At 33.6% G+C, this 11,229-nt stretch overlaps 1 non-coding gene across 1 annotated transcript; it reads right to left on the bottom strand.

The window, feature by feature from the left end:
* Positions 1 to 9,529: 9,529 nt before the first annotated feature.
* LOC140852674 (small nucleolar RNA R71) lies at positions 9,530 to 9,635 on the bottom strand. Its single transcript, XR_012135576.1, has one exon. It is a non-coding gene; the product is annotated as a small nucleolar RNA R71 (small nucleolar RNA).
* Between the last annotated feature and the right edge of the window lie 1,594 nt (positions 9,636 to 11,229).

The raw sequence follows: 11,229 nt of genomic DNA, 5'->3' as shown, positions 1-11,229 counted from the left end.
TTGGATCGGTCTCTCTGTTGTGCCAAGCCGGTACTTAGCTTTGTCCTTAAGTGAGAAAGAAAATAGGGTCAGTCTAAGTGCATCATCAGTAAAATTTTGAATTTTCACTGTGGAACAAATTTTTAAGAACTCATCTAGATGCTTGTAAGGATCTTCATTGGTAATCCCATAGAAAGATAGGAGCATCTGGATTGTAGTCGACTTGATCTCATAATGGCTTGCAGGGATATCAGATAAGTGGATACAAATCGTTGGGTTATAGGTGAAGGGATAAAATATTTTTCATCTGTCTAGGTGGTTCTCTAGGGTCTCCAACCATTAGATTTTTAGGTTTAGCATGGATCAGCTATTCAATTTTAGGATTAGGTTCAACTAGGTCAGAGTAAAGAGATCTCCTACCATGCATATACCAGTGCAAACTCTAATGTGTGATTGAGTTTTTTTTTTTTTTAAGAAGAGGGAGAAAGAAAAAAAGAAAGAAAGAGAGAAGTTTAAAGGTGAGATCCTTAAGAAAGCCCTGACCTAAGGACGAAAGATGAGAAGAATTAGTTATGATTAAGTGTTAATTACAATCAAATTAGCTAGCAATTAAACCTAGATACCTATGGGTTTTTTAGATCTCATAGTTTGATGTAGAGTGGCTTAGCCTAAATACAAATTGGGTTTGTTCTCACTTCCTTCAACTAGCCAGGTAAGAGGTGGGGTCATGGAGCTCCCCTCATTGCTTGTCTTAGACACAAATTGGATTAGCTAGGTAAGCTAACAAAAGCAATAAAATAACCACGAGTTTACTTAGGCTGAGCCTTTATAACCTCTTATCTTAGACACCAGTTTCAGGGGTGAGTCCAAACTTAATTTGCACTTGACTTTACCACAACACTCAAACTGAACTCAATTGATCCCAGGGCCAACGTTTACTAAATTTTAATTAGGCTTGGATTAATACAGGATGCTGGTTGGTTATTTTTGGACTAAGAAAGGATGATGAAATTCTCACCTTATCTTATTATAGGTGTTACCCTTAAATTAATTTGAGATGAATATGGACAACCAATTTCAAACAAGGAGTTCTATGCAACTAAAGTAGATGCATGAAATTAATCAAACTTGAAAGCTTACCTTGTCTCCAGTGATCACCAAAAGTAAATCTAAGATGATGAATACTTCTAAACAATTAAGTTTCTACTCTTGTCATGCAATTTTTATTAGTTTATGTGGGTGAATTTTATGTTAATTTGAAAAAAATAATATTAATACTAAAAAAATAGTTAGGATTAGGGTCAGGATTGATCTCACCAAATTAAAGCGTTTCACCTTTTTTTTTTCTCTTTTTTTTTCTGCAAAAAGATAAAAAAATTTTAAAAAGTTAGTAAGTTATATTCACAAGAAAATCAAAGAAATCTAACATTAAAATTGGTGCCTTCCTTGGCAACGACATCAAAAATTGATATGATCGCGATATTGTCGTTAGGACACCGTGATTATCAATCTAATTCTGACTTCAATAAAAATTAAAAATACATAAAAGTAGTGAGTTGGGTTGACTTCAATAAATTTGATCATTTTATTATATTAAAGTATAATTATTAAAAAATAAGTTTAATAATTATAAAAGTTATTCAACCGAACGAGCTTTACAGGATCAAGCGGTAAAGGAGGACCTAAAGAATCAGTGGGAGCAAAGCTCACTATTGGATCAGACATAGAATTGAAGATGGAGCAGCAAAGCTAGATTGAAAATCAGCCAGCCTCCCACCTATGATGATGCCTTAGGGCGAATTCGCTCGAACGGGCTAGGCTTCCTTCCCTGAATTAGCTGCCCGATCCTTCTGTCTTCATTTGTTGTTCTTCCCCCTGTCCATTGATCCATTTGGATTGGCTTTATCTATGACCGATGACTACTCCAAAATAAAAATAAAAAATATAAAAATAAACTACTGACCGTTATGCATCAGCATCTGGAGAAGAAAAATGGGTGGAGTACGATGGACCAACCTACTGCTGCCTCATCAGCTTCATCATCTGCTCCATTTGTGCCATCTGCTCTATCATCTGCATCTGAAATAATTGGTACGAGTCGATGCATGCAACTAACTCATCAGTCCACTATTGATCCTCAGCAGTTCGCTGTCCATCCTCAACAGCCTGTCTCTGTATCTTCGTCAGTCAGACATCACAGGCAGCATGGACCTTGATCCTAGATGAGCATGAGGATGGGGGAGCTCTGATTCCATACCCTAGCCCCCTAACAAAATAGGATCTTATATCAAGCACCTGATCACAGATCTCATCATCTGTAGGTGTGGTCGAGCCCTCAAGAATAAGCTTGGATTTAACTCTGTCAGACGATTCTAAAAATCAAAGTTATAGCTATTCTAGGTTTGTACTAAAATTCAAAATATTAATAAAAAAATAGTTGAAAAAATTTACATAAAGCTCTTGTCTCTTCACCGTCCACTCCCTTGACCATCGCTGATGGGTCTACTGGTAGATTTCTTTCCTATCAGAAAGCTCGTCATTCTCTATATCTCTTTATAATTTGAGAATAATTAATAAAAATATTTTTAAATAGTTAAAGAGTTAAAATATGCTAAATAAAAATTACTTATCATCTGCTCTATATAGCGAGCAAATGGCCTCAAACCCCCATAGTGCGAGACGGTCTGTCTCGTCCGATTCGTGGTATTTCGAACACATCGATCTTGTACAGTTAACAGTCAAATTAGTAAGTAACTAACTGAATTTAAGAATAAATGATTCAATTATTAAACTCTAAAAAAAAAATTGGATGCTTAACTTGATATGCTGGGTCCTCATACGTGCGGCATATGACAGCCCAGTCCACAATACTATTGCTGTCATATGGCCACTGCCACACTACCTCCACCTCTGATCTTACACTATAGCATACCAATAGCAATAAATGCGATGCCGGTAATCCTTAAAATGTGAGCATTGATGATCATCCATAGCTCATCGCGTGTAATCATGCTCGAAATCAATAATATCAAATATAACCTGCCAATAACAAATACTATAAGAATACAGTGCTAATTAAATATTTATTAAATATTATTTTATTGTAAGTGGCTATAGAAGACCTCCGTCTAAGCCGGTGTAATGTGACATCAATCGAAGAGCATCATGGGGCATAGTTGCGACATATGATGCCCAGCTCAGTCTGCCATGGCTCGCACCATCCTCTAATGGATGTGGTGAAGCCAGATGGCATCTCAATACGGAGATACTGTCCCTTGTGCTCGCATCTCTAATGCTCTAAGGCTAGGTTCTTTGACGGACCTCACCCTCGCCCACCACCTGTACCGAATGACTTGAAACAATATGAATAAATCATTAATATAATAGCTATCTATAAACCTAATAGATACAATTAAAATCAAATTTTATTATATAAAAAATATTAAAATATCACTCAGACCTGTCTCTGTAGCATCCTCTGATGGCTCCGATGGTGCAATAGTAGAAATGGAGGAAGGCTCATCCTTAGGAGGAGTCTGGAAACTTGATTATGGTCGTCTCCTTCCTAACCCCATACCTGCAATGCTTAAACCATGCATATAACTGACTTGACATATAAATAAATATAATAATAAATAATAATAGCAAAAAATATATAAATTTTAATAGATAGAATTGTATTGTATATCATTATTGTAAGAGAAGATTCAACAAAGAATATAGATCTATTCAAAAATATCCGTATCCTCCTCGATTTGTAGATTCTCCTCTGAATCACAATCATTGACTAATGTATCATCTTCTATCTCATCATCATTTATAAACTGATTATCATCCTCCGAATCATTAAGATTAAATACTAAATTAGCTTCAACTTCGTTGGGTGGCAGATCAGTCCTATTCAAAAGAGTTGTCATAAGTTCTTTATCAACAAAGAACTCGATCAATGTTTGTTCTTCCTCTTGAAAAGTTTCCTCTTCATGTAGATTTGAATTTTTATCCATCTCTAATCGGATTGGTATGTCATATATGTCTCTAAGTATTATTTTTTGTACGACATGCTAATCACCTCGATATTTTGGATCTTTCAAATATATTACTTATTTCGCTTGAGTTGCTAATATATACGGCTCATTCTGGTATCATGTTCATACAAAATTTATACTATTAAAGTGTGGATCGATATGCATATCGATCTTCTTATTACTAATATCCCACCATTCACACTGAAACAACAATATCGAATTATTGGACCCATACTTCAGTTTTATGGTATCTATCAATACACCAAGATATTCAATCTCCTCTTCTCCTTCATATCCTATCATAGCAATCCTACTATTCTAGATCTATCTTTGCATCTCAGGCTCTCTTATATGAAATTTCATTCCTCCAATGATACAGGATGCATAGTAGTTAACCTTTCGATTGGGATCACATGCTAAATCATACAACTCATCGGTCGCATCATCTTCTTTATTGAAATGCTTAGATTTCATCTACAACATAACATAAAAAATTATGTTAGTTCAAATAATTAATTTTATAATTATTAAAATATAACGTAATACTAGTAAAATTTACATGATCTTCAAACTATTTTGCAAATTTTCTCTTATGTCGATCATCAACATCTGCATTATTCTCCTTGGATAGTATCTTCTTGTACTCACTGCAACAAGTCATGATTTTTAATTTTACATTGATATAAAAAAATTAATTAACACACTAAAAAGTATGCTAAGATGGTACTTAATAAAATCTTTAATTTTTTATAATTATTTAGAACATAGAAGTATGCCTTGAATAGCTCATTCATATCCATAAACTCATATCTCTTTCCACCCATGAGTCGAACCATTTATTTGAATATGGATAGTGTCAGTTCATCATCACCCCATTCACGATCTACATTATAATCTGCATGATTAAATTTTATTTTAATATCATTAAGTTACATCAAATAAAATATGACATACTCCGTAATTATGTATGCTTCCGCTATAGACCCTTCAGGCCATGCCTTATTATGCACATACTTTTTTAAGATACACAAGAATTTATAAATAAAAATAAATTTAAATTTAACTAATATATTTACATCTTATAATTGATATGACAAAAAAATTATAATTTTTTTACTTTTTGATAGGATACATCTATCGATAATGTATCGGTCCGACCAAAAAAGCTTTCTTTGGTAGACGAATAGCTAGGTGCACTATAACATCAAAAAATGATGGTAATTTTTTTTTTAAATTATAAAGAATGAGTACAATATCTTTCTCAAACTTGTTAAGTAAGTTAATCTTTAATTTTTAAAAATATAGTTCTTGAAAGAATACTTCCAACTCAATCGATGCAGCTTGAACATCACCACTCAGATAACCATACATGACCATAGGAAGCAAGCATTGCATCATTATATGGAGTCATGACTTTTTATATTAAAGATATTACCGTCATTATTGCCAACACACTGTGATACATTTGAAGCATAAGCATCAAAAAATTTTACGATTTTGAACCATCTACAGAAACTCTTTTTCTCCTCATCAAATAGTGAATAACATGCATGTGGCATAAAAAAATTATCAACTCGATGAACTAAATGTGACTCCGACTAGATTTCCATTTCTTGTAAATCAATGTGAGCTTTTGAATTATCTTTTATTTTTTCTGTGATTCTCAACACTATACCGATGATATTATCACAAATATTTTTTTCAATATGCATTACATCCAGATTATGATGAAGTAGTAGTTGATTCTAGTACGGTAGTTCGAAAATTATGTTTTGCTTTGTCTAATTCAGCTCAGCTTCAGTACGTTTTTACTTGCGAGTACTCGATATTTTTTAAATTTTATATTTTCAATGACTTCAAGTTATTCTAACATTTTCACTCCACTTAACTCCTTAGGTTGTGGATGTCGGTTGGACTTACCATCAAAGTATTGGTGATAACAGATCCTCCAACAGTGATTAGTAGGTAGAAACCGTCGATGACCCATGAAGCAGATTTTTTTTTCATGCTTTAAATGTAAGGAGGATACATCCATGTTGCATATTGGACATGCTAGATATCCTTTAGTACTCTACCCAGATAAATTTTTATATACAAAAAAATTATTTATGGTCCATAAATCCAAAGCATGCAACTTAAAATTTCTTCGATTGATAGAATTATATGTCTGTACTCTATTTTTCCATAGCTCCTTCAGATCATCAATTAAGGATTGTAGATATACATTGATTTTATTACCTGATACTTTCGGACCTGGAATCAATAGTGACGTCAAAATAAATGATTTTTTCATATACTTTCAGGATGATATATTATATGGTATTAGCATCATAAGCTACATACTATAAGAAGTACTCAAATTGTCAAAGAAATTAAATCCATCTTTCGTTAGACTAAGCTGGATATTGCGTGGGTCACTCACAAAGTGCGGATACTTTGCATCGAAGTCTTTCCACACCACAGAATCAGTTGGATGGCAAGTATGTTCTTCTCTAAAACTTGTTACTCATGATGCCATCTCATTTCTTTAGTTGTCTTTGTAGACATATACAACCTTTGAAGTCTTGAAATCAATGAAAGATACCTTAAAACTTTATGAGGTATCTTCTTTCCTTTCCTATTATCGATTTTATACCTTGATGAACACTTGAATTAAGTCACTAGAGGCATATAATTCTATTTAATTATGCTTTATTTATTAAAAATTTAATGCTCTCTAGTCTATTTTATAGGTAATTGAGAGTTTGGGTTCATACAAATTAAATTAGACTCAAATCGGATCAAATTTGAGTGAACCAGATAATTAGCTCCCATTCAAATGTGAACACGACTTAAATATCAAGGGTTCAGATTAAAAAAACCACTCTAAATGAAGACCAAGTGTGAATATGACTTATTGATCAATGGAAGAGAAGCAAGAGACTTGATCTAAGGGTCATTATTCATATTCTCACTTTTCTTTATGATATCTTAAATTCTCTTGTGCCCCTATTCATGAGAAATCAGCCACTCTTCACTCTATAAATAGAACCCCAAGGCCTCCATCTTCTCCAATCAAGCCAACCCTAAGTTCTCTTCAAGCTTCTCTCTCTCTTTCTCTCTTTTTCTTCTCCATAAGTCTAGGAGAGATATTAACCCTAGCAATCCATCTTCTTCTTCCTTATCCATCACCATATTCCTCCATAGATCTCATTTCCACATCTCAAGAAATCTAGAAGAGGTCCTAATCCTAGTGCCGCTATTCTTTCTATATTTTCATACCCTCTTTCATCTACCTTTCTTCCTTAGAGTTCCTAGACTAAGCCTTCCAGCCATCCTGCCGCTATCTGTACAAAGGAAGATGAAGGATTCAATGAGGCACATCCACTATCAAGCACGGTGAGAAGATCAATTTGGTTTCATTGTTCTTATATCAAACTTTTATTTTTTTCATTGTATGCTTCTTTATTTGATCAATAAAAAATATTTTTATTGTAATCTCCATGTTTCATTCTTAGTTTCTTACAATCTACTATTCTTTTTATTTGTATTTTTGAAATAATCGATCTAAGATCCCTATGGATACAATCTTGACTCACCTTATCTACATAGTAGTAAGTAGGGTTAATTTTGATATACTACGACACACATCAAATTTTGGCACCGTTGTCAGGGATCTTGACACGATTGTTTTGAAAAAAATCAAAAAAAATATTTACTACTTTATTTTTCTAATTGATTATTTTTTTTTGCATTTTTATTTTTCATACTTTATTTTATTGATTGATAATTTATTTTTATTGTTAATTAATTTATTTTAATTGCTTAATTATCTTCGATTTATTCTTTTTTAAATTTTTATCTTACATTATTTTTCATATATGATAGATTTACTACTCTCTAGCTAGATTACTTTATTTATATGTATAAATTTTTTTTTGCTTTCTATAGCCTAGTAATTTACTGTATTCTATAGCTTAAAATAATTTATGATTTATATAATTAGTGATTTTTTATTTTCTCAGTAGATTAGACTCTTACCTTTTTTAGATTACATAGTTACCTTTTATTCTTAACTGTGAGATTATTTTATTGGCATAATTAAGTAGTTACCTTATTTATTACTGTCTATTATTTCTAGTGATTTACTACTTTTCATAGCTTAGAATAATTTATTGCCCTAAAAGTAGATTTGATTTGTTGCTTTATTTGTAGGTTACCTACTTATCTTTTAATCTTAGCATTATTTACTTTCCATTTAGTTAGATTCACTAGATCTTCTCATACCTAATCAATCTAATTTAAAATTTACCTCTTATTCTTTCTTGCTTAAAGATAATATAATATCAAAAGAATATAAAGACACCACATAACACTTGACTAATATAAATAAATCAATTAAATCTTAAAAAGCTACTTAACATGTTTAGACACCTTTTCTTTTTGCATTACATATTTTCATAAAAAATCTTAAGGGCAAAACCCTAATCAATATAAGGTGGAGATTTCATCATGCTTCTTTGGTCCACAAACTACCATCCTACAATTACATTGACCTAAACCTCTAATTTAAAATCGATTAGACATTGATCCCTAGGGATCCTCGAGCTCAGTAGGATAAGGAACCCTAAAAGTTGGATCAGATTCAGGTTAGTCAGTTTAATTGATGTCTAAGAAAGTAGATTAAGAATTACATTCTAAAGGAAGATGGTTCATTAATTGATTTCGTTCTCTTATCTAGTCAACTCAATTGGTGTCTAAGAAAAGCAATGGGGGAACTCCCATCAATCTTATACTTACCTGGTCAGTTGAGCGGCTAGTCTGCTACTTGGAGTGCTTGAAGGTGACCTTGGTAGTTAGGAGCTATCTTGATCTAAGATAATCCATAGTCAGGATTGATTGAACTACCTGATTGTTAATTAAAAACATCAAACCTAATTAATTTTTCTCTCTTCTTAGCCTTAGAACTCCTTAGGTTCTCTTCTTTAGAACTTTTTCTCTCTCCCTCCTCCTTTTCTCCTCCTCTTTCCAAAAAAAAATTATTGAAATTAAAACTCAGAGAGATCTTTTGGGTGCATGCTAGGATGCCAATCATTACAACCTGATTTACACCCATTAGACCTAAAGCTAGAAAGAATGATTCAAATAAATCGAATCAAAATTATGGATCCAAAATAAGAGACTGATCCACCATGATAATTGAGAGAGTATTTTACTCCCTCATCTTACACCTATTCACCATGTATCTAGCCTCCTCTTATGGAGGCAGCACAATACGAAATCAAGTCCAACATTATTCAAATACTACTATCATTCTATGGACTGTTGAATGAGTATCCGCACAAAAATTTGGATGAATTTCTTGAGATATGCTCCATAGTAAAAATCCAAAACTTCTCGATGATGCCCTCAAGTTGAAACTATTTTTTTTCATTAAGGACAAAGCCAAGCATTAGTTAAACTCCCTAGATTCCATAACCATTTCAACTTGGACCATCTTCAGAGAGAGTTTCTCAAGAAATACTTCTCAATTGAAAAAATAAATCAAATTAGAAAAGTCATCACTAGTTTTTTCCAATTAGATGGTGAACTTTTTCATGAGATATAAGAAAGGTTAAGGGACCTCATTCATAAATGTCTCCATCATGCTGTCCCCAAATAGCAATTTGTTCAGTATTTTTATGATGGTCTATCGAAGAAACACTGATAAATGATCGTTGCATCATGTGGTGGGACATTCATACTAAAGAGTGAGGATGAGGCTTGACAGCTCTTTGAAACACTTAGTGAGAACTCCCTGCATCACAAGTCTGCCATCTTTAGAGAACAACTCAGGTCTCAATAGAAAAGAGATGGAATCTATCAGATTGGAAATGTTATGGATATCCACAGTAAGGTAGATGAGTTGTCTCAAAAATTAGACCGTCTTCTGAATACTGGACACTCTCCGATTCCACCTAACCCAATCCAAGATGTTTGTGCATTGTGTGCAAGCCAGACCCATTTTATTAGTGAATGCCCAATCGCACCTCAATTTCCTGAGTTTATGCACGAGCAAGTCCAGCAAGCTCAAATCCAACAAGCTCGTAGGCTAGGAAATGATCCATATTCGAACACTTATAACTCTGATTGGAGAAACCATCCAAATTTTTTCTGGAGACTACAGCCAGTAGTTGGCCTTGCTATACTTAGACCCAACTATCAGGACCCAACATATAGCATGGACATACCACCAGTTTTAAAATGTTCCTCAACCATCTACCACTAGTCACAGCTTAGCTTTTAGAAGAAGATTCTGAAAGCACTAGAATGATTAAAAGTCAATACCTAGACCCTTAACTCCCACATGCAATCTATTGCTAAGCTAGAGATCCAAATAGGTTAACTAGCAACCGCATTCAATAGGAGGGAAGGAGAAAATTATCTAGCCAACCTGAGAGCAACTCGAGAGAAAAATTCATGGTTGAGAGCTTCAATACTTTAGAAACTTTTTCTGAGTATGCCAAATCAATCATGACTCTCAAAAGTGGGAAGGTCATTGAACAAATGAGTAAACCAATGAGACCAACCCTAGACCACTGACCAAGCCCGAATCACCCAAGAACAAGGAGAACCCAAAAGTAGAGAATGAACCAACTGCACCAAAATCACCTTACTTGCCTAATGCCCCATTTACGAGTGCCTTTAAAGCCCTACTCTTGCGGATAAGGAAGGAAGACTCGATGAGATGTTGAAACTATTTAAGCAAGTCCAAATTAATCTCCTCCTTCTAGATGCAATTAAATAGGTCCCAGCTTACACAAAATTTTTGAAAAAATTACGCACTCAAAAATGTAAATCTCGATTACAACTTTCGAAAAAAGTATACCTCACCGAACAAGCTAGCTCTGTCTTCCAGCACGCTACCCCTTTAAAGCTTAAAGATCCAGGTGCCTCTATCAGTTTTTGCATTATATGAGACTTTCACATCGAACAAGCTCTCCTGGACCTAAGGGCTAATGTGAACCTTTTATCTAGCTTGGCATATGAACTTTTTGGATTCTAAGAGCTAAAATCCACATCGATCACTTTGCAGTTAGCTGATAGATTAATTAAGACATCGCATGGGATGATCGAGGATGTTTTGGTCAAGATAGATGAGTTCTATTTTTCAGTTGATTTTTTAGTCTTGATATAGAACTGAGTGGCAATCTGAGGTAAATTCTCATTATCTTAGGTAAACCCTTTCTAGCTATGGCAAATGCAT

Source organism: Elaeis guineensis, chromosome 11, assembly GCF_000442705.2.
Source record: "Elaeis guineensis isolate ETL-2024a chromosome 11, EG11, whole genome shotgun sequence".
Taxonomy (NCBI): Eukaryota; Viridiplantae; Streptophyta; class Magnoliopsida; order Arecales; family Arecaceae; genus Elaeis; species Elaeis guineensis.
The sequence above is the reverse complement of the archived record's forward strand: the minus strand, read 5'-3'. Positions and strand labels throughout refer to the sequence as shown.